Below are 26,609 nucleotides of genomic sequence, written 5' to 3'. Positions count from 1 at the left end.
AATGGTGGCGGTGTGTGATGGTGATGAGGTCATCATACTGGTGGCGCTGGTGCTGGCAGTGGTAACGGTGGTGGTGCTGGTGCTGATGGTGGTTTCAGTGAGGACCATGAGGGTGGACGCTGTGGTGACAGTTAAGGTGGCGTTGGGGGTTGCCTCAGCAATTCGGGGGAAATTGTTACCGAGTCCAAACTCGTTCTGCTCGCTGCACAACAGGCCAGTAAATCGGGAGACGAGTTGTTGGGGTAAGGGATAGTGACTTTATTTGGAAAGGCAGGAGACCGAGAGGATGGCAGACCAGTGTCTTGGAGAACCATCCTGCTCCAGTCAGAATACAGGCTCCTGTTACAAAAACAAAAGAGAGAGAGAGTGGGTGGGGTTCGTTGTTGCAAACTTCCTGCTGTAGGAATGCTTCGTTCTTGCAGCTGTCCATGTGGGTCAGGCCCTGGTGTTCCTGTAAACCTCCAACAAAGCAAAGGCTATTCTGTTTTGCAATTTGCCATCTCTGCAGAAGTGCAGAAGTGCTGACATCCTTAGAGGTCAGAGCCCTGAGAGTAGGCTCTCCTGTCTATTTCAGGCTAAAGGCAACATTGTTTCCCAAAAGGTGCAGAGCTGGCAAGACTGAGCGTGGAAAACAGGGCCCGGCCCAGTGGTTAAAACTAAAAGAGCAGATCCAATGTGGAGGCAGGTTTGTTCTCTGTTACAATATGAAGCCCCCCTCCTCATGGGAACCAGGACACACCCGGGGCAATTAATGAGGCGGAGTAGGTGAGGGGGCTGGGTGGGAGGGAAGAGGGGAGCGCTCATGGGGCCACGTAGTCTGGGAAGGTGGAGGAGACAGAGCTGGGCTGGTGAAGGTGAGGAGGTTTGGGATCTACTGGCGCCCATGCAGGTGCCCAGCACCCAGCATGAAGCCTGAGCAGGCCGGCCAGGGATGCACTTGCTGAGTGAGTGACCTATCGGCTTGAGGTCCAGCTGCGCCAGTGGTTGGAGCGTGATGGGTTGTGGGTGTCGAGGGGCTGGCCCCACAGCTGGCATGAGTAGGTGGCAGGCTGGACAGAGCTGGGCCAGAGGTGCACCAGGTGAAGGTTTGAGTGAGGGACAAAGGGCTCAGGCAGGGGTGCAGGCCTCTGAGCTGGGCAGAGTCAGCAGGTGCCCTGGGGTTGTGGGACCCTGGCACCCACAGTGCAGACCACTTTGGAGGGCTGGGGAGCTTAGGGGCCCCCCTTCTGCTGGGTTCCTGTTCTGCCTGGCAGGCTGCCTTGGCTCAGTGGCCCTGCCCTGGTGGGTGGGGTGGGTCAGGTGAAGAGCCACTAGACCCTGAGGATGGCTAGGTTTCCACCCTTGGGACAGGCCAGCGGCTGGAAGCTCTGACTCAGAGCATGGCCGGCACCACGTGGGAGCCAGGAGATCGGTCATAGACCCGTGGTTGCTAAGTGAGCCTTAGACATTGTCAGTGCCTGGAGAGCCTGCCCCCCATGGGCAGGAACGCGCCTGAGGGTGCATGGCTTTCACCCAGCAGCTTACTTAGCAAGACCGAAGTCAGTCACCTCTCCACCCCCCAGGATCCTCTCGGGTCGCAAGCATTGCCCCTAGACCGTCCAACAGAGAGGACATGGCACTGATCTGGGGAAGCAGACATTGGTCTGCCCGCGGACGGGGGTTCTCACAGGCTAGTGGTCAGATGGGAGCTGGGCACAAAGTGGGAGGTTGAGGAGGCTGCCAGGAGATGGCAGGGCCTCAGGAGAGCCCTGAAGGATGAAGCTGAGTCAGCCAGGGGACAGGAGGGGATACGGTCAGAGGGAACGGCCAAGATAAAGACCTGGAGTCAGGAGAGGGCACCTGTGTTCTGAGCCCCGAGCAGCTCCATCCCAGCTGGTGTGTGTGGGCAGGGCCGCCAGGACTGCGGGGGGACTTGAGAGCCCTGATGAGCTCCTGCTGCTGCGGGAGGTGGGCCCCAGGCAGGGAGCCCCAGCCCAGCAGCCGGGCAGGACCTGTTGGAGGAGCCAGGTGCACTGCTCAGGAACTCACGGCTCATCCAGGTGGGTTCCCTGGAGGAGGCAACGCAGCAGAAGCCTTGGTCTGTGGCTTGGAAGTCGATAGGCAGAGGTGGGAGGTTGGCACTCTGGACGTGTGAAGCGTGATTTAGCAGCACTTGTACCTGGCATGGGTGGTTTCGGGAGCCCAAAGGCCCAGCTGAGGCGTTTAGAGGGGCTCCTAGAAGCCCCTGTCTATAGAGACACCTTGCCCACTCCCTGTTCCGTCCCTGGGGCTAGCTGCGCCCATCCTGGCTTCTTTGTGCTGTGTGGGAGGACAGATATGAGTCCTTCCCACTCCAGTGTGAATTAGCCCATCAAACCCCGGGGGGACCCTGATGCCCACAGTCCTGTAGTAACACCTGCTTTGCGGGCCTGCGCGAGACATCCTGAATGCCGAGAAGGCCCAGGCTCAGTGGGCGGGCAGATAGGCTGCACTCTCCACGCACAGTCTGTGTTACTGTCGCCTGATCTCCCATGAGCGTGCCGGGCCCTGTGCTGAGCCCTGTATCCCTGTTGTCTCCCTGAACAGCACGCGGGGTGAAGATGTGTGCCTACTTCACAGGGGAGGCAGCTCAGCCCTGAGTGGCCCGCAGTAGCCTCGGCTGTCCAGCTCCCCCTCATGGGGCTGGGCTGGACCAGCAGGGAGCTTTGCAGGGAGCAGGACGGCAGGGGGGCTGCAGGCTGAGCCTCCTCCCAGGCTCTGACACACCGGGGCCCCAGGAGAGGTCCCCTGGGGGGGCGTTCTGAGCTGGGTAGGGGCCAGGCTACTGCCCTCTGGTAGCTGGTGACAGGAGCCAGGCTGCTTTCTCTTAGTGACCACCTGAGGAGACACCAGGATAAGGCTGTGGCCCCGCATAGGGGCTGAAGTCGGAGTGAGGCAGGTCTCCGAGGGCGGGGTTGCAGGGAGCTGGGGTTCCCTGTCTGAGTGTGGCTGGATGGGTGTACTCAAGGGGGGAAGTGGGGAGGGTCAGGGAAGTTGGGCCAGTTGCTTGGGCCTGTGGGGTCCCTGAGGGCAGCATGACCTTTCCTCTGAGTGAGGAGGGAGCAGCAGGAAAGTTTTGAGCAGAGCATGTGTCCTGTCATGTTTCAGATGATGGCACTCTGCTGGGTACAGGCAGAGGCAGGCAGGGCGGAGGCTGGCAGTGGGTCCCACCAGGGTGGTGGCCATGGAATGGAAAATAGCAGTGAGAGTCTCAGTGCATTTTGACATGAAGGCTGGTTGCTGATGGGCGTGTGGGTATGATTGGGGGGGGGGGTCCTGGAGGTTGCCGCCAGGTTGCAGGGGCAGAGAAGGGCCATGCTGCCCGGCCATAGGGCCTCACTTGTCCCTGCATAGCAAGTCTTAGCTGGGCACTCTGCCCCTACTGGGGTGCAGGCAGCGTGGTGAGCAAGCCAGATTCTGTTACTGCCCTCCCAGAGGATGATGCCAGCAGGAAAATAGGGCCATCACGTGGTGGGAGGACCCGCAGGTGGTATGCAGCTGGCGGGTGTGCAGGCCTTGAACAGCCACCGGAGGGGCAGCTTACCATGGCAGTGACTGGCCTAACACGCTGTGGAGGACAACTTGGCATCGGGGGGATGTGGGATCGGGAGGCCGGCTGTCCAGGGAGTGAGGTGGGTGGATGAGGGTGGCGTGGGGGTGGAAGGAGGTTGCTGGCTGTATTCTTGACTGACCAAGGGATCCGAGGGCTGGGGAGCGGCAGAGGAAACTCAGGTCCCAGCTCAGGGTCAGGCCCTGGGGTGCTGACTGAGGGCAGAAGAGGAGCTCAGAAGCGGAGCGAAAGGGACAGGTGGTTGTCCCTGGGGTTTGGTGACATGGGGGCTTTGGCCAGAGTGGGGTGGGAGGAGCCTGTAGTGAGGACCTGGTGGCCTGCAGAGGAGTGGGCAGTGGCTGGGCCTTCCTGGAGACCCTGGTCTGATGAGGGAGGCACAGCCTCTTCTCTGGGAGCTCTGATTTGAGGGGCCTGGGGCCCCCTACAACCCCCCTTCACCTCAGGCAGGGAGGAGCTCCAAGCTCCTGGTGCTGGGAGGGGCCCCTGCCCCAGCTCCTTCTGTCACCCTGGACCTGGGGAGTGGGGAGGAGCAGATGTCACTGACCTAGATTCCTCAGGTTTGAGCCCAGGAGTGGGGGCCTGGATCCGTGACCCAGGTATTCCAAGTTTCTGAAGTTCAGACAAGAGGCAGCAAATGGTCTCCCACATGTGGGAGCGGTCACTGTGTGCTCGAGGAAGGAAGGACCTGCTTGTGTTGCAGAGATGGTAATAGGTGTCCTCTGCAGCAGGAAGGATTTCAGTCAGACATGGGGAAGAACTTCCAGATGTTGCGGGTATATGAGGATGTGTCCTAGAGGTGTAACTGAAAGAAGGAGGGCCAAGGATCCCCTGACGTTTGCCAGGTCAGGGTGTGCCTAAGATGCAAGTGAGGGTCCTCCAGTCAGAGACCACAACCCACATGTCCTGCTTGGGGCCAGTCCTTGGCTGATGCCCAGGGCAGCCTGAAAAGCTCTGCAAATGGCCTGGGAGACCTCCGTTGATCGGGCTTCGCCCTCGTGTTGAATGGGCCTTAGGGAGGGCCCCCTCCATCTGGTCTGGGTGTTAGACCATCCTTGAGGGTTCGTTTCAGGTCTGTGATTCCCAGTCCTGATTTCACTGCTCAAATGTTGTAGGCTTTGGCGATGTGGAGGGGATGTGAGATGGTGAGACAAATAAAAACTGGAATCCTGGCCCTCCTACTGTCTTGCTGTGTGGCGTCCGGCAATCCTCCCACCTCTCTGAGCCTCAGTTTTCTTTACAGAGCTGAGCTGTGGATTATTTCTAAGATTAAATGATAAAATGCATGGGAAGCTGGTAATACAGAGATGGGGAAAGTGGCAAGGAGAAGCTTCCTGTCCCTCTGCTGGAGGTCAGGAGCCCGTGCATGCTCCCTTGATTGTCGCCACCAGAGACTGCGGAGCCAGGGGACACTTGATGGGGGAGAGGCCGAGGCCAGAGAGCCTGCGTTGCCATCCTGCAAGTTTTGAGTGAGTCCAGCAGCTGCCCGCCTCCTGGCTGCCAGCCCGAACAGCTGGTTCTCTGGAGGGGCCAGGGCTGCAGGCTGCGGGACCACGGGAGACAGCGGTGCAGACCCAGCCCCTCAGAGGGCAGGGATGCCACAACCCTAGGGGACCAGAGCTCCTGGGGACCCCCATTTGTGGGGACCACAGCCCATAGGGGGAAGGGTGGTGTCCTGCAGTTAGGTGCAGGCAGGATGGAAACCCAGGGCATCCACCCCGAGCCTGGGACGTGGTCAACAGGTGCAAGTGCAAGGTCACTTCTGTGCTGCCCTGGGCCCGGGCCAGGAGCGGTCCTTGCTGGGGTCGGCCATACAAACATCTAAATGAGAGTGAAGGTCGGGGGAGGACGGCGCCTTCTCCACTGCTGGGCGGGGAGCAGTGTTCGTGTCTGGGACGTGCCTTAGTGCGAGTGGGGAAGGGGCACCTGTGAGAAGTCATCACTGCTGCCCCCACCTGCTCCCTTCACAGCTGCTAACGCCCAGGATGATGTCAGCCACGTGCAGGCACTTGCCTCCCTAAGGACTCGGAGCTGAATGTCCCCTAAGCATAGGGTGGACTGTGGCCTGATAGCAGGGGACTAGGTCGAATGTGACAGCAGTGTGGCCAGGAGGGGTGTTCCCAGGAGTGGCGGTGCCGGCCCTGTGTGGCTTGCAGCTCAGCGTCTCCTGACACATAACCTTTGCCATCGCACTCCCGGGGCCTGTCCTACCACCTGCAGGTCACCCCTCTGCAAGGACCTGCTCCCCGGCCCTGTGCCCAGCGTCTGTCAGCCCCAGCTCTTACATGGTTTGGAAATGTGTGTTACTCAGTTGTCCTTGTCCCAGTGGCCTCCGTGAAGGATCCCAGGCACCATTTGTTGGGTGGGTGAGCTAGTGGCAGGTGCGGGGCAGACCAGACTCAGGGTGCTGTGATTGTGTGAGAGGTAACGGGGCTGGGAGTCAGGACTGTGGTATCAAGCGGGTAGGGCAGGGGGTTGGCAGGGAGTGAGGGGCCTCGGAAAGCAGGGGCAGCAGACCTCGAAGGAGTCTGCACATCCTCTGCTCCCATTTCCACTGAACTCACCCCGCCCACATTGCTGACCCTCCACCTTTACGGGGGGCCAATCCTGCCTGATGAGGGGGCACCTTCCCGGGGGCACCCAGTTCCCCACCTCACCTTCCCCTGGGGTCTCCTGGGCTGGGTGCCATAAGCCTGGGGAGCCCCAGGGCCCCACTGCTGAGTCTGTTTAGGGGATGTCGACTAAAATAAAACCACACAACGTGAGAGTTTTGGGCTAAGTTTTATCGGGGGCAAAAAGAGGACTAGAGCCCAGGAGACAGCGTCCCAGAGAGCTGTGAGAAGCTGTTCTGAGGAGGCAGGGGAGAGCTCAGTGTTACATGTGGTTTCAGTGAAGAGGAGGTTGTGTGCGCGGTCAAGCACACACCTAGGCAGAGGCTAGTTGCAGGTCAGGGGGAGCGGTTGTCACCGCTGATGAATTCAGTGTTTTTCCAGATTGGAGGAGACACAAGAATTTGGGCTCCTAATATCTCCTGAAAATATCTAACTGTCTGAAGGCCTGGTCCACCAGTTTTCCCAGAGCAGAGCGCCTCATTCCTGAACTCCTTTCAGGTGTGTTGGAGGTCAGAGGCTGCAGTGGCTCACACTTTGATCCAAGCAGAGTTAGATGGCAGGTGACAACGTGATCCAGTCCTTGTAGAGGCAGATGACAAGTGCTAGTGTTTAGTTAGCATGACGCTTTGTCCATCAGCAAGCTTGGGGCTGCCCCTCCCAAATCCCCCCAGAATCTGGCCCCCTTGCCCTTCCCCACTCTCCCCAAGGCAGCCAGGTGTACAGGCAGGTGAGGCGTCAGCTCCTCTGAAGCGCTCACAGGTGCCGTTCCAGCAGAGGAAGCCTCGGCGTCCGCTGCCAGTGTCCGTGCCTCCAACACGGAAAAGCCTGGGGGACCTGGCCTGGAGACCTGTGCCTTCCGTGTGCCCGTTGCAGTGAGAAGCCTTGTCCTGATGGCTGCAAGAATGGTCTCTCACTCCTCAAATGTCTGTTCCCAAGTCCCCAGGCTCTGCCCTGTCACTGCTTGAACCCTGAGTTGACTCCTTTGTTCCCCAGAGTGACGCCAGCTGCCCCCAGCCTGCACAGGCCCTCCCCCTGCCCTGGGGCAGGTCCAACTGCAGTCACGCTACACCCCACTGAGCTCAGTGGCTTTGATTGAAGGAATGAGCAGGCGAGGGAACAGCAGGTGTGGAGGGGGTGGCGCCGGGGTGGGTGGTGAGCACCCTGGTTGCTTATCCCCCCCCCCCCCACCGGAGGCTGACCGCGGGGCCTGGCTGGATGGGGGTAGTGCCGACGCCTCCCATTGTCCCCCCTCCCCTCAACTAGTCTTACTCCTTTACGTTTTGGAAAAGCTCCCATTCTCACAAAGTCATTTCTTTTTCCATTTTAGGGAATTATATCTCTCTTGTGACAGTTTTGTTTGCTAGTGTTTCTTTCACGTGACAAAGGAGTGGTTTTATTCTTTGGAAAGGCTAAGCCAACTGAATGAATACTGACATTTAGGTCTAGGGCCGAACAGAAATCAGTTTCTTCCCGGCACCAGTTATGCTGTTGGCATGAAAAGCATAAAAGTGAAAAACAGTCACCATTCATTACAGATCTTTAGACTCCGTAGTGGCTCATTTGGCCAGAATAGAGGGAGTTACAGAGAAATAGGAAAGACACATCGCCTAATGTTTTCTGGAAAAAGACGGCTTTTTGTACAACTACATAATCTATCCCCCCAAAATCTTACATGTTGCTTTTATGGAATAAAAAGTTGAGTGTGTACACATATATATACTTATGTATAATATATATTTTATAACATATAAATACATGTATTAAATGGAATATATATATATATATATATATATATATATATACCTATATTTATATATACCATTCAGTATATCACAGTAATTAATGACCATGGAGAAAATTAGTTTTCTCACATAAAGATAGCCTATCAATAGCTTTCTTTCTGGAATACAATTTTGAAAATGTTTAACCTTAATTAGACCACTAATGCAGGTTGACGGGTGATTGCACAGATCTTAGGAGCAGTGATAAAGACCACTATCAGAAAGTGTAATTGCCTTAACTTCAGTCTAAATGAGACAGTTTGGTCCTTTTACGGTTTATCAGTTTGTAACATCTTTCATAAAGTTAGTAAATTGACTTTTTCAAGGATGTATTGTTCTTGAGTATCCTGAGGGTGAATATTACCTATTTTCCCATGGCAAGAATATCCTGTAGGAGTTGCATTGGACAAATTAGCTGAACTTCAGCTTTTCTTTACCTACTGTGCTTTCTGTCTCCTTTTCAGATTTGAGGGGCTTTTGCATGTCTTTCTTGGCTCAACAAGTGACAGGTGTATTGTCCAGCCATGTTTTTGTCCCTTTAATTATGGAATCTTGCTATTTAAAAGAAATCTCACACACACGCATACAATTCTTCCCAAATACGTCACACCAATACCAAATTTTTTACATGATAAATAGAGATAGTACGTCCTGGGACTTGTGAACAGTGAACACTGTGACGTGCTCTCTAACAAACTAACTTAGTCAAACTGATGTCTTGCTGCCGCCCACTGAAGTCCTGTGGGCTGTGTTCTGCCTCTTTCGTTTTAAAATTTGCAGTCATTCCCAATGTATGTAAAGTTTCTACTCTGAGAAAAGTGCACATGTTCCTTCATTTTTAGGGGTAGACATTTAGCCAGCCACTGAAAGTAACATAAAACTAAGGCAAAATACAATCATTCAACACCGGAATTTGGATTTGTTGAATGATGTGTAAACATATTGGCATCATTCCTGCCGTGGCAAAGCACCACAGAAGCCAGCTTGTAAGTGGGTGACATGCTCGTGTGTTATCAGAGAACAGCTGGTTGGAGCTGGAATGGTCCGGGGCAGCTCTGTGACATTTCTGGGAGAGTAGAACCCAAATGGCCACCTCGTTTGTGGGCGTGTAGAGACCACGGGGAGTTGAGAATTACACTTAGCAACAAGAATGTATCTTGTTCAGGACAGTGAAGAGTGTGACGTAGCTGAAGGAAAGGAGCTACACAGGGAAACAGTGACGACTGATGACTAGGGCAGGTTGCATTGCGGAGGCTCTTAAAAAAGAAATGTCTCTGAAAACCAAATCTAAAGATCCATTGAAACTCAGTGAAGGATTTTGAGTAGGTGAGTGAACGGGTAAAATTAAGACTTAAGATAAGTTGAGAGCAGTGCTTACTAAGACGTCTTCCCAGGATCGTAGATCACCAATTTCTCCAAAAGGCTCTCCCAGGTCAAATCAATGGGAAAATACTGGGCATCTTTACATGTTAATGGGCATTTTGATGTCCCAAAGGAAAAGACAGCATTTCCCAAACCTATTTGAGCATGAAACACTGTCTAGGAAAACAGTGCAGGGACCACGTATTCCATATACTTGTGCCTTTGTGTCTACGAACTGATTTATGTAAGATGGGTACTGGTGTATAATTTTAAATAACTCACTTGATTTACAACTTAATTCGTCGTTCCCAAATTCGTAGCAATGCAAGACCTCTCCGTTTTCTCCATGAGTGTGTCTGTGCTTTGGAGTCTTCTACTGCCAAGGAGTTAGGAGGTGGTGGGATGTGGAATGACGCTTACCTGGCCCTCTGTGTCGCCTGCGTACACTGGGCACCCGCTGAGCTGTCCTGGTTGCTGTCTGGTCCTGGGGAGCCGGCCTGCGCAAGTGTTGCTGAGACCTGGCTCATCACATCCAGTGATGTTATTCCTTCCCTTCCATTCTGAGACTGATGGGAACCATTTCCCTGATCTGTTCCATGTTGAGGTGCAGGAAGTTCTGTGTGGCTCCACCAGGCTAGGTCTCAGAGATGCGAGTTCGCTGTTCTGTGAGGGCTTCCTGATTCCTCTTGTTTTCTATGCAGGAAACGGTGCCCATGTCCTGTACACCTCATTGCTCTGGGCTTTCCCCACGAGATTCCCACCTAAATCTTTCTGCCATGAAGTGTTCTTGTTTCCTACAAAACTGAGTGTTTAAAACTCATAGGCAATAAGCAGCTCTGTTATTTCTCATATTCTTCTGTAACTTCTGTTCTCTAAGGAATGATCTGTCTCTTAAAACAGGGAGTAAGATAGAGGCAAGAAATATGTGGGGCGAAAAAAATCAATGATTATTTCAAAGATACTCCCTACCAAACTTCTCAATACCGTGTGTCGCAGAGCCGTTCACTGAGCTGTTGTGTCCGTTCAGCCCCAAGCAGGTTATAGAGATGCTGCCAGGCGTGGAATGCTGCCGCCTAGAAGAAACCATTCAGGTAAGACCAATGGTGTACAGGAGGCAAGAGTCAACTTCCCTTAATCATTCACCATTGTATAAATGAGCAAAGGGAGACTCATATTAAATTACCTGCTTAAGTTTATACCTGGTCAGTGCTAGCACCTGAGATTAAACCCAGTCTGACTCCATGGTGCATGGTCTCCATTGCTGTGATAAATTTCTCCTCATCCGTGTTTTTAGTTTGCTGTTTTTCCACATCCTTGCGTGTTCCTAATATTTAGACGTCTTAAGTCTTTTTTTATTTATGGAACGTGACACGTAGCCTTGTTGTTTTAGGCTTCTTAATTTCTGCCAGTTCTGATGGCTCTCACTGATCACTCGTGACACTGCATCTCTTTCCATGTGTTTAATGACACGTTGGGTTTTCTTTTCCCTGAACTATCTGTTCACATCATTGGCCTGTTTCCCTAGTGAGGATTTGCCCTTTGTACTGATTTCTCAAAGTTCTTGTTATTTCTGGGTTTCTAATGCTAAGTGCTCTTTTATGTTGGAGATGCCTCTTTCCATGCTATTATGGCGTATTTTTTAAATTTGTTTTCAGTGATTTCCATTTTAATTTATCAGTATTTTCCTTTAACGTTAAAGTTTTGTGTGTGTGACTTTTATTTCCATTGCTACTTTAATGGCATAAAGGATATCCTTGTATATGAGTTTTATAGTTTGGCTTCTTACATTTTATCTGGAATTTATTTTTGTAAACAGACCAAGAGAGGGATTTATATATTTTTTCCATGTGGATGACTGATCTTCCACGTGCCAGTTTATTGTCCGTCCTTCCCTTATTTTTACTGCCACACACCAAACTCCCAAATATACGTAGATGTTTCTGTGGATTCTGTTCTGGGTTTTTTTGGTCGTTTTTCTTTCCTTATACTAATACCGCAGATTTTAATGAAAACAGCTTTAGAGTAAGATTTATGAGTTGAAAGAATATTCTTCCCTCGTCATTCTTTTTCTTTAAAACCCTTTGGCTGTTCTTGACCTCTTACTAATTCATATCAATTTAGGAATCACATTGTCACATACCTTTATAAATAATACATTTTCTAGGATTTTGATGAAGAAATGCATTGAGTTTATAGATTCATTCCAGGAGAATTGACATTTTATGGTATTGTTTTCACATCCAGGACCATGATTGCCTTTTAAAAACGCCCTTTGTGCACTTTGGTGAGGCTTTGTCACTTTATATTTTACTTGTCTCTTGCATATTTTCTTAAATTTGTTCCCAGATACTTACACTTCTTGTTAACATTCTAAAGGACATTTGTTGAAATGACATTTTTTACTGATTACTGTTGGTGCATGTTACTAAGTTTAGCATGTTGTTTTATATCTAGCAACGAGGCTGAAGTATTTTTTCATTCAAATAGTGTCTAGATTTTTATTATAACCATAATATTTTGTGTGAGAACCATGGTAGTTTTTCCCTTTCCAGTCTTACGCTTTTTTCAGTCTCCCGGCAGAGGTCTAGGAGCTCTGGGGTTTTATTGAAAAGAGGCAATGACAGTGTGCACTGTCGTTCCTGATTTAAAAGTGAATGTGTCTTAACGTTTTATGTTAAATATGGTTTTTATTGTAGGATTTTGATAGTATTTTTTAATTAAATTAAAGAAGTTCCATTCCCAGTTTGAGTTAGAGTGTTTCATATTGTTTTTATTTTTGTCGAGAACGGGTGCTGTGCTGCATTTTATCAAGTGATTTTTTTCTCTATTTATTGAGATGATCACATCTTTTCCTTCTTTGATCTGTTAACCTGTTCGTGTGTTATTTGTGCTTCTCTTTTTCCTTAGTAAGAAAGTATTATTCTACTTTGTTAGTCTTTCCAAAGACTGATTGGGGATTTTTTAAAACCTCTGTTGTTTCTCTGTTGATTCTGTGGCATTCTTTTCTGTAGTTATTTTCTTTGTTTTATCGTGGCTTAATTGGTATTTCTCCTTTACTCCCTAGAAACTTAGTTTACGAATTTTTATTGCGATCCCATAGGCTAATGTGTAGTGGCTTCATTGTCATTTTGTTCTAAATATTTTGTGTGTAGTTACACTTGTCAGTTTCTGGTGTATATTATTATTGTTTATATATTCATGTTACCTTTTCTGCAGTGGGTACACATAATTCAGGTGCACAAACAACTTTTAAAGTGGAAAAAAAATGAATGACCTTGATTCAGTTAGAGTCCCAAATGGGCCGCTCCAAGACTAGAAAGTCAAATATTTGCATATATACTGTAAAGTAGCATACTTCTAGGGTTTGAATTCATTTTTTATTATACAGGGATTTTTTTTTTCCAGTATTAATAAAATCTTCTGACTCCGTGAACAAGATTTGTGAAGGTTTGTCATTTCCTTTTTCCTAGATTACTCAGAAGTATCAGCTTCATGAAGTCACTGCCTAACTATTTGAAAAGAAAGCAGATATTCTTGGTGCCTTTTTAATAATGCTAGAGGTAAGATTTTACACTGTGTACTTTGTCATGTTTCTATCTAGCCCTCTATCCATTTATCAGTCCCATCTTTTTTTATTTGATGTATAAAACTGTAAGTTTTCATCATTCCATCTTAATTTCTTATGTCTCAAAGTAACTTGCAGACAGGGTACATTTTATCTGTAAATATTTCTATCACATGTGTCATTGACTAGAGCTGCTTTCTCTGTGGCATTTTTTTGAGGTAAAATAACCGTACGCAATGCATAAGTTTTAATTGTGGCATTTATTGAGTTTTAACAAATGCATACACCTGTGTAACCCTAGTCCCCAACAAAATAGAGACCATTACCTTCAACCCAGGAAGTCCCTTCACAGTCAGTCCCCACTTCATCCCCCAGAGATAACCACACTTCCGGGTTTTTTTCCATTGTGGGTGAGTTTTGCCTGTTTTATTCATTCATTTTAGTGGAATCATTCAGTAGCTACTCTAGTAGAATTCTCCTTTGACTCAGCGTAATGGTTTTGAGGCTTATCTCTGTCACTGCACGTGTCAGTCCTTGTGCCTGTTACTGCTGCGCACTGTTTAACTGTAGGAAGACAGCACCGCTTCGCCGTTCTCCTGGTGACTGACACCCGGGCTAGTTCCAGCTTCTGACTATTCCGAGTACAGTTGCTGTGACCACGCTTGTACGGAAATGCTCTCCTTCCCCTGCAGTCACTGCCAAGGAGTGGGGCTGGGATATCGCAGGGTAGGCGTCGGTTCAGTTTTGTAAGCACTTAGCAGGCATTTTTTCCAAAGTGATTGTGGCATTTCACGTTCCACCAGAGATGTATGAGAGTTGTGGTTGCTCCGCATTCTCACCAACAGTTGGTGTCCTATCAGTTTTTCAAAAATTTTCTTCTATTCTTTTAATTGTTGTAAAATGACAAAGTTTATTACCATTTCAGTGGCATTAAGTACATTCACATTGTTCTGCAGCCATCACCACCTTCCATCTCCAGATCTTTTTGAACTTCCCAAACTCATTAGGTAATTACTCCCATTCTTCACTGCCCCTGGCAACCACCATTCTACTTTAGACTCTATGCATTTGATTACTCTAGAGACTTCATATAAGAGGAATTGAACAGTATTTGCATTTGTCTTTTTTTTTTTTTTTTTTTTTTGGTGGTGATAGGTAATTAGGTTTGTTTATTTATTTATTTTTAAAGAAGGTCTTGGGGATTGAACCCAGGACCTTGTGTACGCTAGGTATGTGCTCTACCACTGGGCTATGCCCTCCACAGAATTTGTCCTCTGTTTCTAGCTTATTGCACTTAAACCATAAGATCTTCAAGATTTATCCATGTTGTGGCACATAAGAGAATTTCATTCATTTTTTAAAGCTAAGTAATACTCCACTTTATGTATACACTACATTCAGTTTTTCCATTCATCCATCCAAGGGCACTTGGGTTGCTCCCACCTTTTGACTCTTGTGAATAATGCTGCTATGAACATGAGTGTGCAAATATCTTTTTGAGTCCCTGCTTTCAGTTCTTCTGGGTATACACTGAGAAGTGGGATTGCTGGATTAAGTGGTAGTTCTATTTTTAATTTTTTAAGGAACCACCATATCATTTTCCATAATGGTATATCATTTTACATTCTCGCCAGCAGTGCACAAAGGGTTGCAAGGCTCTACGTCTTCACTGACACTTGTCATAGTCTGTTTTCTTGATAGTGCTCAGCCTAGTGGGTGTGCGGTAGCATCTCAGTGTAGTTTTGATAGGCATTTCCCTAATGATTAGTGATGCTGAGCATCTTTTCTTGGCCTTATTGGCCATCTGTATGTCTTCTTTGGAGAAGTGTCCATTAAAATCCTTTGCCCACTTTTGAATTGGATTGTTTTCCTATGACTTGATGTTTTCAAATAGCCCTCCTGAGGTTCAGAGAATCACTTGGTAGGTGATTTTTAGATTGTCTTACCCTTTTAACACACTGACACATTTCTTGGACTCCTTAGCCCACACATTTCTTCAAATACCTTTACCGTAATTCTGTGTAGATTATTTGTTTTTGGAACTTCCATAAATGCTTGGTTGGCTTTTTGATATTTAGTTCAGCTAAACCTTAATTACTATTTTTGTACTGTCAGTATGTGTTCAGCCAATTTGGCTGTTAGGTTTGTTGCATTTATTGCATTTTTATTTTTCAATTTATTGTTATGAAAGTAATTTCTGCAGACATTACATGAAAGATTGAGGGAAAAGTAGGAAGAATGCTTCCCCAAGATCACTGTAGTGATTTGTGGGTGATATATGTCTGGAGAAGTCAGTTCATTGAATTCCAGTGAAGTTAAATTTCTCAGTAATAGTCTCGTAATTACCACTTAGTGTCAGATCCAATTCTGACTGTATACTTAGAGTTCTGGAGTATTTGCTAATTACAGGGCACTGTCCTAGTTCCTAAGGGTTACACACAGATGGCTAAAACAGTCGTCACCCAAAGAACTGCAGTCTCTTGAAGGAGACAGATAATGTAAATTAAAACTTGTAATGCAGGTAGAATTGTGTTTTACAAAAGAGGTACAGTGAGAGTGGCAAAGGATGTGGGAAATTAGGGAATTATTTGTAACTGATGGATCAGAGGTACTTTCATGGAAGATGTGATGTTGAAACTAAGACTGGAATGATGAATAGGAATTTGAGAAGAAGCAGCAAGGGAAATGTCCTGTAGGTTGAGGGGGAACATGATCGTGAAAGCTCCTGGCTGGTCCCCTCGGGGAGCAGGAGATGACCCAGCGATACAGGAGTGGGAGGTGAGAAGGTGTAGCAGAATGTTTCCTGTGTTTACTTAGGGTCAGAGGTTGGCTGACATTCTGCTTTTAAAAAAATAGGCGTCTTCGATGGCTTTTGTGAGACCGATGTGTTTGGCTTTGTGTTGACGAGAGCTCTCGTGTTGGTATAAAAGGGAATGAGGAGGCAGGATTTGGACAGTGTAACGAAGGGGCGGCTGTAGGAGTGCAGTCGAGGTGTGGAAGGGCCCCCGGGGTGAAAGGAGTGGGCGTATGAGAACTCGGTGGTAGAAATAACAGCATGAACAGTTTGAATGTGCGGGTGAGGGGCAGACAGGAAGGCGTCACAGATGGCGGAGATTTATAAACGGGCTGACTTAAAGTGTTAACCTGTTAATATGTTATGTGTGCTTCTCTATTTTCTTAGTAGGAAAGTGGTATTCTACTTAATCTTTTCAGAGACTAATCGGGGATTTTTTAAAACTTCTGTTGTTTCTCTGTTGTTTCTTTCTATGACATTCTTTTCTGTACTACTTTTCTTTCTTTTATCATAGCTTAATTGGTATTTCTTCTTTACTCACTAGAAACTTTCAGTTTATGAATTTTTATTGAGGTTCCACAAGCTAATGTGTACTGGTGTCATTGTCATTTTGCTCTAAATATTTTGTGTATAGTTATACTTGTCAATTTCTGGTGTATACTATTATTGTTTATATGTTCATGTTGCCTTTTGTGTCGTGGATACACATAATTCAGGTGCATAACAACTTTTAAAATAAAAAAGTGGAAAAAAATGAATGACCCTGGTTCAGTAGTGTCCCAAATGGGCCACTCCAAGACTGGAAAGTCAGATGTTTGCACATGATACTGTAAAGTAGCGTACTACTAGGGTTTGAATTCATTATTTGTTAAGTTTTTTTTCCCATCTTACTAGGATCTTCAGACGCCAGGAACAGGATTTGTGAAGGTTTATCTTTTATTTCCTAGATTACCTTAGAAGCATCAACTTCATGAAGCCACTGCCTTTCTATTAGAAAAGAAAGATGTTCATGGTGCCTTCTTAACCAGGAGGCCCCCCACGCCCAGCTCCTGCTGTGCCTAGAAGACCTGTCAGGAAGGACGCCAGGAGGGGGCTGTAGAACAGTGACCGACCTTGGGTCACTGCTGGGCCCAGGCAGCAAGAAGCAATGAGTCCCTGTGGGCAGGAGGCCGGCATGTGCACGGACAGCAGAGCAGAGGTGCTGGCACCAGGAGGCCGGGCGGGCACTGGGGTGCAGACTTCAGTCTCCCCTCTCCACCCAGTGGCCTAGCTCTCCGTGGGGCGATGGCCGGCCAGGGGCTTTAGGAAGAGTGGGAAAACTGAAGTTAGAGGCAGAAGGAACTTCCAGGGTTCACGTGGGGGCGAGTCCAGGGTGGGTGGTGCTGGCTTCCTGAGGCCAGGACAGCTCTGCTGCGTCCCCGCTCACCCGGGCCAGGAGCGCCCCCTCCCCCGGGTGTGAGCGGTTGGCACACGGCCAGCACCCTCTCCGTGAGCAGGGCAGGTCACCCCAGGGTCACGAGATTGGGGTCAGTCTGTGAGTTCAGGGGTGGGTACTCCCGCCTCCTCACTGTGACCCTGTCTGAGCCTCAGTTTCTTCACCTTGAAATGGGGGAAGGGTAACAGTGCCAGCCTGGCCAAGGCAGGAGGCAGTGGTGGGTCCAGGCTTTAGCTCCAGTATAGTCTGGAGGGGTTAAGGGAGGAAGGGAGCTTCCTAGCAGGAGTGCAGGTGGGAGACTGGAGGGGCACCTGAGGGGCCATGTGACAGGCAGCGGGGTGGGTGGGGCAGAGAGGAGGCGGTTGGATGTCCAAGTTACAGCCAGAGACTGAGGTCTGACCCCACCCTCATCCTCCAAAGAATAGGTCACTCTTGATGTGAGGAGGCAGAGGTGGGAGGGGTCTCTGCACTGACATGGGCTCAGGTCCAGAGAGCGGGGCTGCAGGGAGGCTGGGAGATGCCTGGAATGACCTTTCTCCTCTGCCCCACTGTCCTGGCTGGGTTTGTAGATCGTTCCCTGAAAGGTGGGGTTGGGGAGGGGTAAGGTCAGAGAGGCCCCGGAGGCCCAGAATGGTAATGGCCACCATGGGGCTTGCAGGCAGGCCCAGAGCCCATGGGGCCGTGCCAGTCTGTCCATCCAGATGGACACAGCTGAGGCTACTGTTGCCTGTGGCCCAGGTCTGGGCTGCCCCACTGCTCCCACCCAGGCCTAGGTGGGAGAGGGCATGCCAGGCCCCTGGCTTCCTGTCACCCCCTGCCCTTGCAGGTGAACACACTGGCAGATGGCAGACAGGTGCACAGAGCAGGTGCTTGAGAGCAGGGCCAGAGCCTGTGTCAGGGCCCCAAGCTCGGGGTGGGCACTGCCCCCAGCATGCCAGAGTCCCAGCTTCCCCACGGGGCTCACAGTCCCCTCTTCTGGTTTCTCTTCCAGCCGCTGCTGGCAGCCCCAGGCCGGCGTCCGGGCCCCGGATATTAGGAGTCACTGCTGCCCCCTTGGTCATCTGAAGCCCTCTCCTCCTCCTGCCTCGGCTCAGAGTCTTTGGGACGTAGCCCCAGCCTTGCCTCTGCATCCTGGCATGCCAAGGCCTGGCCCATGCCTTCCTGCCCAGCCCGCGGAACCCCGGCAGCCCCTCCAGCTAGGCGCGGCCCCGGGTGCCCTTTGGATTTTCCATCCACTGCTGTTGCTGCTTCTGGGGGCACCAGGCTTGTGTGTCCTCGGGGGCAGACGTGGTTCCTGGGGCTGAGCCGTGTCCCATGCTGATGCAGGGCAGGTTCTTCAGGTACTTCTTGGAGGCTGCTGAGTTCCCTTCCAGCACCTCACGCTGCTCCTGGACGCTGCGCAACCCAGACCCGCGCCAGCACAAGCTCTACATGAGGGTGGCCAAGGCACCGCCTGCAGCAGCCCCGCCCGCATCCACACCTACCAGTTCGACTCCTTCCTGGAGTCCGTGCGCACCTACCTGGGCAGGGAGAGCTGTGATGAGGTGCTGAGGCTCTTTGACCCTTTGGGGCCCCTGGCCTTCCTGCAGGCCAGCAGGCAGTTCCTGCAGATGAAGGGACAGCAGCCTCCCCAAGACAGTGACTGCAGGCCCTAGAGTGTGGCCCTCCCACCCCAACAACGACCTCTCCGTGGAGCACCTGGTCACGGGCAACTGCAGCTGCAGCGACGTGGCTGGTGGCCCTGAGAACTGCCTCACCAGCCTGATCCAGGACTGGGGCGGGGATGCGCCCCAGGTGAGTGACCGGTGGGGAGAGGCCCAGGGGGCAGCCCTCTGGGCAGAGGGCAAGGGGGAGAGGGTGTCCTCTTCAGGCGTGCCCTGGCCACCCGTCCCTGAGGGCTCCCTCGGGGAAGCCAGTTGCACTGTGAGAATAGGGACCTGGGGTGCCTGCCTTAGGCCCCCAGGGCCAGGCATGGTGTGGCACACTGGGAGGTGCTTGCTGAGTGTGCAGGGAAGGATGGTCTGGTTTCTCCTGGGATAAGGGAGTGTTTCATTTCCAGTTGGGCGAAGGTCCCTCCTCTTCTGCAGGTAGGACGATTCTGATGGGCCAGCAGGCTGCCGTGGCCTGTGGCCAGGGTCTGCAGGGGCCTCCTGGGACTTGGGAGAAAAAATGAGAGTGGGCCGTCGGGAAGTGTGGTCAGGAGATGTCCTTTGGGGTTTGTACGTGTTGTGGCTGCACAAATCCTTACCGAGCAGCTAGTTCCTCAGTGCTTGCGAAGTGTTCTGGTGCCAGGGACGAGGTGCAGTGAAGGGGCGCAAGGAAAGCCCTTTGTGTCCTGGAGCTGCCTTCCGGGTCAGGGGAGGGGGAAGGTGTTAACAGCCAAACACAAGAAGCAGGGGTCAGGTGAAGGGTGGGAGTGTCCCTGCTGTGTGTCATCTCGAGTCAGTGGCTGTCTTGTTCAGGGGGCCGTGTTCAAGATGCTGGAAGAGGTGTGGGCAAGCCCTGTGGGTGTCGGAGGCAAAGGCAGGGGTACCTGTGTGCTGGGCGGGTCCCAGCAAGGAGGGGCTGGGGCACAGTCTGCCTTTTTAGCAGTTTGGTTTCCTTGGTGAGAAGGCCACCCCTACAGGAGGGCATGAGCAGTGGGCTGGGACCCCGGCCGGGCCTCCATGGCAGCAGGGCAGGTGGGGAGCCCCCCTTTGCAGAAAGCCCAGGATGTTGCAGGAGGCTGGAGCCTTAGCCAGGGCAGGGAGGGCAGCAGGTGCCAGGCTAGGCTTGGGCGTTCATGCTTACTGGCCGTCACAGGGCCAGGTGACATGGTCCAGGGCCCTTGGCCTCTCCTGAGCCAGTGGCACTGATGGGTTCCAAAGAATAGCCTCTGTAGAGGCACAGAATAAGCTAAGTGGGGTTACAAAGGAAGCTGGTTATCCTGGACCTGTTTCTATTGTTGGCCCAGGCCGAGGACCCCCAGATTAGAAAGGTCTGTGAAGCAGCAATGTGCCGGAGAGGATCAGGAGAGGAGGGAAGAGGTGGCCAGAGCCCTGGGAAGGGGGTGCAGGTGTGGCATCCAGGACACATCAGAAAATCCCCGTCTCCCGTCAGGGATCAGGGCCCCCAGGGCTGTTCAGGCTGGGCAAGGTGGAGGTCACTGTGACCTTGGCTGGGGCAGCTCCCCCTTCCCCAAGGCTGGCGTGCTGGCGGGAGTGGTCCTCAGTGGGTAGGGAGGAGGTGAATGGAACAGACTATAGACGGCTCTTTCGAGGAGCAGAGATGCAGGGCAGTGGTTGGTTTTGGAGGTGGGAGGGTGCAGGAGGACCAGGTGGGCAGTGGCCTGGCTGTGCATCTTATGTGGCAACACTCCAGTGGTCACCTGCTCCCTGAGGCTCGGTATCTTTGCCAGCAAAATGCCACCTGCTTTGTGGAGTGCTGGGTCACAGTGGACATGATGGCCCTGGGGCCTGGCCCACACTGGAGCTGGTCTGTGTTAGCATGAGGGCAGGGAGTGTGCTGAGGAGAGACCGGATAGACCCAGCGGTGCAGAGCTCTCTGGAGAAGATCAAGGAGGCAGGGCTGGTGTGATATGTGTGCTGTTGGTGCTGCAGAAAGCCGGCCCAGTCGGGAGGAAGGAGCAGGGTCTGAGGGGTAGGGGTGGAGCTGGTGAACTTGTGGATGCAAAGGATGTGAGTATGGAGGAAGGAGGTGGGTGGACCACTCCCAGATTCCTGGCTGGCACTGAGGTCGTCAGCCAAGGTGGTGAAGCAGTGGGAGGAATGTGCTGGGGAGGAAGATTCAGATGTCAGAGTGGGCTTGGATGTGAGAGGCCCACGGGTGGGAATGTCGTTGGAGGACGGAACTCTGGGACCTAGTGCCCCAGGATAGGACCAGGTCAGGTTCAAATCCCCGCCTGACACACACACACACAGTGAGTGTCCCTGGGCCCAACCCATCAGCTCCTCCATCCCCTCAGACCCCTCGTCTTTAAAACTGAGAGTAAAAACATCTTTTTCCTTGCTTGTCATGAGGAATGAGAACTGGGGTGAAAGTGTTTCTAAGCAATGTTACTGATGAAAAGTCACCTGTATCTTTGTTCATTATCTGATAGGGAATCTTGAGGGCTGGGGCAGGGAGAGGGAGGTTAGGAGATGGGGTTGGGTACCATGGCCGTGCGCAGAGATTCTGAGAATGGTAATGCTGGGGAGTGGTGCTGGAAGGGGGCGGGCAGAACTGCACCTGTGTGTGTGTGTGCACGTACTTGTGCTCCTGCATCCATGTGTGTGTACGTGCGCTGTGTGTTGTGCGAGCATGTCTGTCTTCGTGCATCCATGTTTACAAGTACTGTGTGTGCATGTACATGGCATGTGTGTGTGTATTCACATATGCATTGCCAGCATATATCGTGTGTGCAAGGGGTGTGTTTGCGTGTGTGCAGTGCATGGGGCACGTGTGTGCACATGGTCATGCCTGCCCCCTTCCAGCATGTCGGTATGTGCACGTGTGCATTGGGTTCTTCTGTGCATGTGTGTGAGCGTGGGAGGTACTCGTGTCCACCGTGTATGAGTGTGTGTGTAGGCTGATTTCAGTAGTTGTGACAAAGCGCGTGTCAAAGCTGTGTGGCAGGGCTGGGGGTCTTGGGGGAAGATGGCTCGCAGGGCCCGAGGGCTGGGGCTGCCACAGTGTGAAGTGGGGAGCTCGGCTGCAGGACAGGACACGGTCACCCAGGCCCAGGGTCAGCTCAGACCCCCATGCGTGTGCCCGAGACTCCGAAGGCCTTGATGCTCTGAGACCTTGGGAATGAAAATCATCTTGGTGGTGGTGACAGCAGCCGCGTCTGTGTCTCCTTTGTGCAGGAATCACCACTTGTTAACCAGTTTACTCCTCCCAGCAGCCAGGTGGCCACCTGCGCAGGGCCTTTGCATGGGCTGTTCCCCACTCTGGAACACTCTTCCCCACGTGCCCACGGGGCCACTTCCCTCAGCTTGCTCGTGCCTTGGCCGCCCTGAGCCCCTGACCATGCTGCTTCAAGTGGCAGCAGCCCCAGCCACACTCTCACTGTATCCCGTGTCTTTTTCTCTTCCCACATGGCATCGCCTGTGAATACTGGATAATTCCCGCGTCCTTCTTCTCTGTTCTTCCACGATGTACCCCCCAACAGCAGGGAAGTTTGCCCTGCTGGCTGATGAAACCTGGTACACAGCAGGCCCTGCATTAATACTTATGTAGTGCAATGAGGCACAGAGGTTAAACAGCAGTCAAGGTCACACAGCTTGTAAGGGGGAGACAGAGGTAAGAGTCAGCTCTTGTCAGCTGGTGGTCCCACCCACCTGGGGTGTCTCCTGCCCAGCACTCTACTGGGAGAGTGTGTGTGTGTGTGTGTGTGTGTGTGTGTGTGTGTGTGTGTACAAATGTGTGTCAGGGTGGGTTGGCATGCAGACTAGAGAGGTCCAGCAGTCATTCAGAAGACACACAGCTGAGCTAGGCAGGTGCTCGTCCCAGTTCTTGCTGTCTGATCCTGTGCCAGGGAGCTTCGCCCCTCACACTGCCGAGGGGAGGCTGTGTCACCTGTGTCCCTCCATCCCCAGCCAAGCTGGGAGTCAGCAAGAGGCCCAGGCCAACACGTGGCCTCTTTTTAGCCCTGCCACCACCCGGCCTGTCCAAATGCCACGTGGCCACATCACATATCTGTCTGGCAAGTGTTTCTCTGGCCAGAGCAACTGTCCCCTCTCCTCCACCTCCACCCCTACCTGGGGGCCCCTGTGCAGCTGCCCTCCTGCTCCCCCGGCGTCTCAGTTCTGCGTCCCTCTCCCTCTTATGGTAGTCTTTTGTGCATTTTCCTACCCCTGGCCAGATGGGCCAAGTCAGGACCCATGGGTGCTGGGGTGGGTGGGACTGGGGACTTGGTGGGGGAATTAAGAGAGCCGTCCTGTCACCTGTGGTCCTCATTTGGACATCCATGCAAGGGGCTGAGGAGGAACTCCCATGCCCCAGGACAAGCCATAACTTCAGAGGCCCTGGACCACGCCCTGGATGCCTGGGGAACCAGCCTGGTGGGCTAGGGCCGGGCAGGAATGGACAGGGGCTGACCCATTGCCTCTGCTGCCCCACCTGCTGGGCTGGGGAAGAGCTCTGCCCAGGGAGCAGGAAGGCCTAGCAGGATGCGGGTCTCTCCCAGGGCCCTCATCCCGGCCCACTGGGGCCCCAGGGACGAGAGAGGCCACAGCCTCCATTCTGGGGCACCAGGGTGGAAGGAGGCTGGGAGCCCTCTCACAATGTGCCATCTCTCCTGGGTGGCCAAGGCTGCCTGGCCACCATTAATTGGCTCTATTCATCCTGTAATGAGATGGAAATGAGGCTTCCAGACAGAGGGGGCATTGAGCCAGCGAAGAATGGCTGCTTCCTTCTGGGCCTGGAGGGCAGCCCACCCCCAAGCCTTGCCCACTCCTCTCCTGCCCCGTCATAGCCCACCCAGCCCAGGAGCACTGTGCCCACTCAGCAACTCACCCGGTTGTAGATGCATCGGTCTGAATAACATTTGTCGGGTCAACTGTGAGTGGGACACACGTTAATGACACAACGATAACAGAAATAGAAGCCACCACTCGCTGAATGCCCCTCCGTGTTGGGAGCGTGGCCAAGGTCAGGGGGCAATCTGTGACTTGGATCAGGGCTCAGTACGAGATGGGGAGCAGCCACCACTCGCTGAGTGTACCTCCGTGATAGAAGCGCAGCCAAGTTCGGGGTGCAGTCTGTGACCTGGATCAGGGCTTGTCTGTGATGGGAGCCAGGCACCCTGTGTCCAGTATCAAAAGTCAGTCTGTGATGCAGATCAAGGCTCAGTGTGTGACCAGGGTCATGTCTAGGCCTCGGGGTCAGTCTGTCCTCTGAGCTGGTGGCCCCCTGCCTGGCCTCTCCTGATCTGACTCCTCTCCATACACCGTTACAGTGGTTCCCGTTTATATACTGAGGGCGATGGAGAGCGTACAGCAGACACTGGAAGGACATGGAAGTAAGAAGGCAGAAAGATTTAGTTTTTTCATGATGCGTTTTGCTTTTCAGTATAAAGGCCATATAGGCCTGTTAAAGAAAATTTGGGACATTAATAATGATGGAAGAGAAATGTAACGATTGCCCATAGTTTACCACCCAACCCTCATCAGTTAATATTTTAGTGTATGAAATAAAAAATGTATAGTGACATTCTTCTGAAATGATAACTTCAGGATTTATAAGTGTGTATACAGTTATCAGTATTCTCTGTCACTGACAGAAGTTCATGAGCTTTACTTTCTGCTTGATAAATTTGTGTGAAGCAGTATTTTGTCAGTGGCTTTCAGTGTCAGTTGTTGAAATCTATTGGTCACATTACCTGATAGCACATTTCTCTATTTGCTGGTGAAGTACTTTTTGGTGTTGAAAATCTGTGCTTTCATTTGCTGTTAACATGTTGAGAAACCAGTTCAGAGTGGTTTTATAGTTCTTTGCAGTATTGTTTAAAGGGTTTGGTGCATACCTCTAAATTTTTTTTTGGCTTAAAAATACACGTGCTGATGGCTAAAAGAAAGCAAGTGTGGATGACTTCTTTTGGCAAAAGATTAGTAGTCTAGAAAAGTGATGTTACTGGCTAAACTGGAGTTTGGGGTTAATACATGGATTTCATTTGCATGTCTTTCTAAGTCCCTATTTGGGTAGTTAATTGAGAACTGAGTGTATCTTTAATTTCTCCCTGTTTGCCTTTTCCTTTAATCAGACGACCTTCAGTCTCTGTCTATTGAATGAGAAGAAATGAATGATTGAAACTGGCTAACCTAGCTGCCCGGATTAGATGGGCATCCTCGGTGTTGTCAGTTCTCATTTAGAGGTGGAGATGATAGAATCCTCTTGTCTCTCTCTCCATGACCTGTGCTGGAAAGCTGAAGCTTCTTTTCTGATTTCTTGCCCTTGTCCCTTGTCCTTTTATGGCCAACCCAGTACTGCTGCCTTTACTAGCTTGTTTTTATTGGCACCAACTTAGCTTCCTTAGAGACCAAGGCCCTAATTGGCTAAGTTTGGCTAAATTTGTATTTGGAGAGTTTTCATCTGTTTTGTGTGTAGATAATCCAAAGTTTAAGGAAGTCAGTATTTCTCCTACTACAGAGCAGAAGTTTGGGATAAGTGATAGCTTGACATGTGTAAATAGACATAAGAAATCTGTGTTGCCTTTTCTTTTCTCAGTGGTGAGAGGACTGGCCAGAAATGTCCAAGTGTACAATCCACCAAACAGCGGGCACGTTGGCTGGACCCCGCCCCTGGCCGGTGCAGCAGCGCCGCGTGTGTGCGCTCCCCTGGCTGGCACGAGGCCCCCGGAACCTGTAAGTACTGTTGTCGGCTCAGAGCTGGCAGAAGGATTTTGTAGATTTTACGGCACCTCCTGCTGTGGTTGTGGCGCAGGGCAGTAGATGAGTTGGTGTGGCCCTGGGTCACGTGCACCCTCATTTCCTGATGAACTTAGTCTCGTTTGTGTCGTGCTTGGCAGCCAGTGAGAACGCAGGCCACAAACATGCCCGTGTACAATGCTTAAGTGATTGCTTTTGATGAAGTAAATCATAAGGGTATGAACTGTAGGGTTAGTAAGCAAAAATGAATTTGGGGAAAATGTACATTAGCTGTATATGAGTTAAAAAAAAACCCAGTAGTAAATCCAAATCATTCACAGACCTTGTCAATATGGGCTTTCATTGTAACACACACGTCTGTGTTAGGAACCTACCTGAAAGTTTGCCTTCATTGGCTCTTAACAGATTGCCAGTCTACCTTAGTACCATTCCATTTTCTAAGTAGATTAATAATACAGAGAGCAGAAATTACTAATTTGAGTAGGAAGAGTATCAGAACATCTGAGGGAAAGTAAACTTACAAGACTTTACAAAAAGAAGCAGGGACCATGAACAAAGATAAACACAACTTGAGCCTGTCCGAATGTTGATTTGCATCCTGTGTGTGGCAGGACGTGTTCAGACAACACCGCTCTTATCCACTGCCTGGAGTAGCTATTTTAATAGAGAAATCTCTCCCCGAGAAGTGTATCTTAGGTGTACATGGCGCTAACACTTGGGATGCTTTGGGGTCACTATCATAAGCCCTGGATGTTGTATGTGAGAACCTTCCCCAGGAACCTACATGGGAGGTTGTTGAAGTTGCTAAGGGTCAAGTGTGAGCTCACCCTTAATGGAGAGGGAATTTACGAGGGTAAATTACATCTAACGCTGTGGCCTGGGTAGATCTCACGAGGTAGTGCAGAGGTTGACTTCTGCTGTGTCTGGGCTCAGCCCTTTACTATAAGCATTATAATACTGGCTAATAAAAGGCTCGGTAAGCATTTGGGTTGTCGTCAGACAGAATTTGTCAGGTCCTCCCCTCTAGATTGTGGTGCCAGGAAACACCCACATGGGGCACTTGGAGCAGCTGATTCCAGACGCACCCTATTCCAGGGACATCATTGCC

At 51.0% G+C, this 26,609-nt stretch overlaps 1 pseudogene; it reads left to right on the top strand.

The window, feature by feature from the left end:
* Window positions 1-25,476, top strand: part of LOC141574630 (adhesion G protein-coupled receptor B1-like) — a 41,005-nt pseudogene extending 15,529 nt beyond the window's left edge.
* The last annotated feature ends 1,133 nt before the right edge of the window (window positions 25,477-26,609 follow it).

Source organism: Camelus bactrianus, chromosome 22 (assembly GCF_048773025.1).
Source record: "Camelus bactrianus isolate YW-2024 breed Bactrian camel chromosome 22, ASM4877302v1, whole genome shotgun sequence".
Taxonomy (NCBI): Eukaryota; Metazoa; Chordata; class Mammalia; order Artiodactyla; family Camelidae; genus Camelus; species Camelus bactrianus.
The sequence above is the reverse complement of the archived record's forward strand: the minus strand, read 5'-3'. Positions and strand labels throughout refer to the sequence as shown.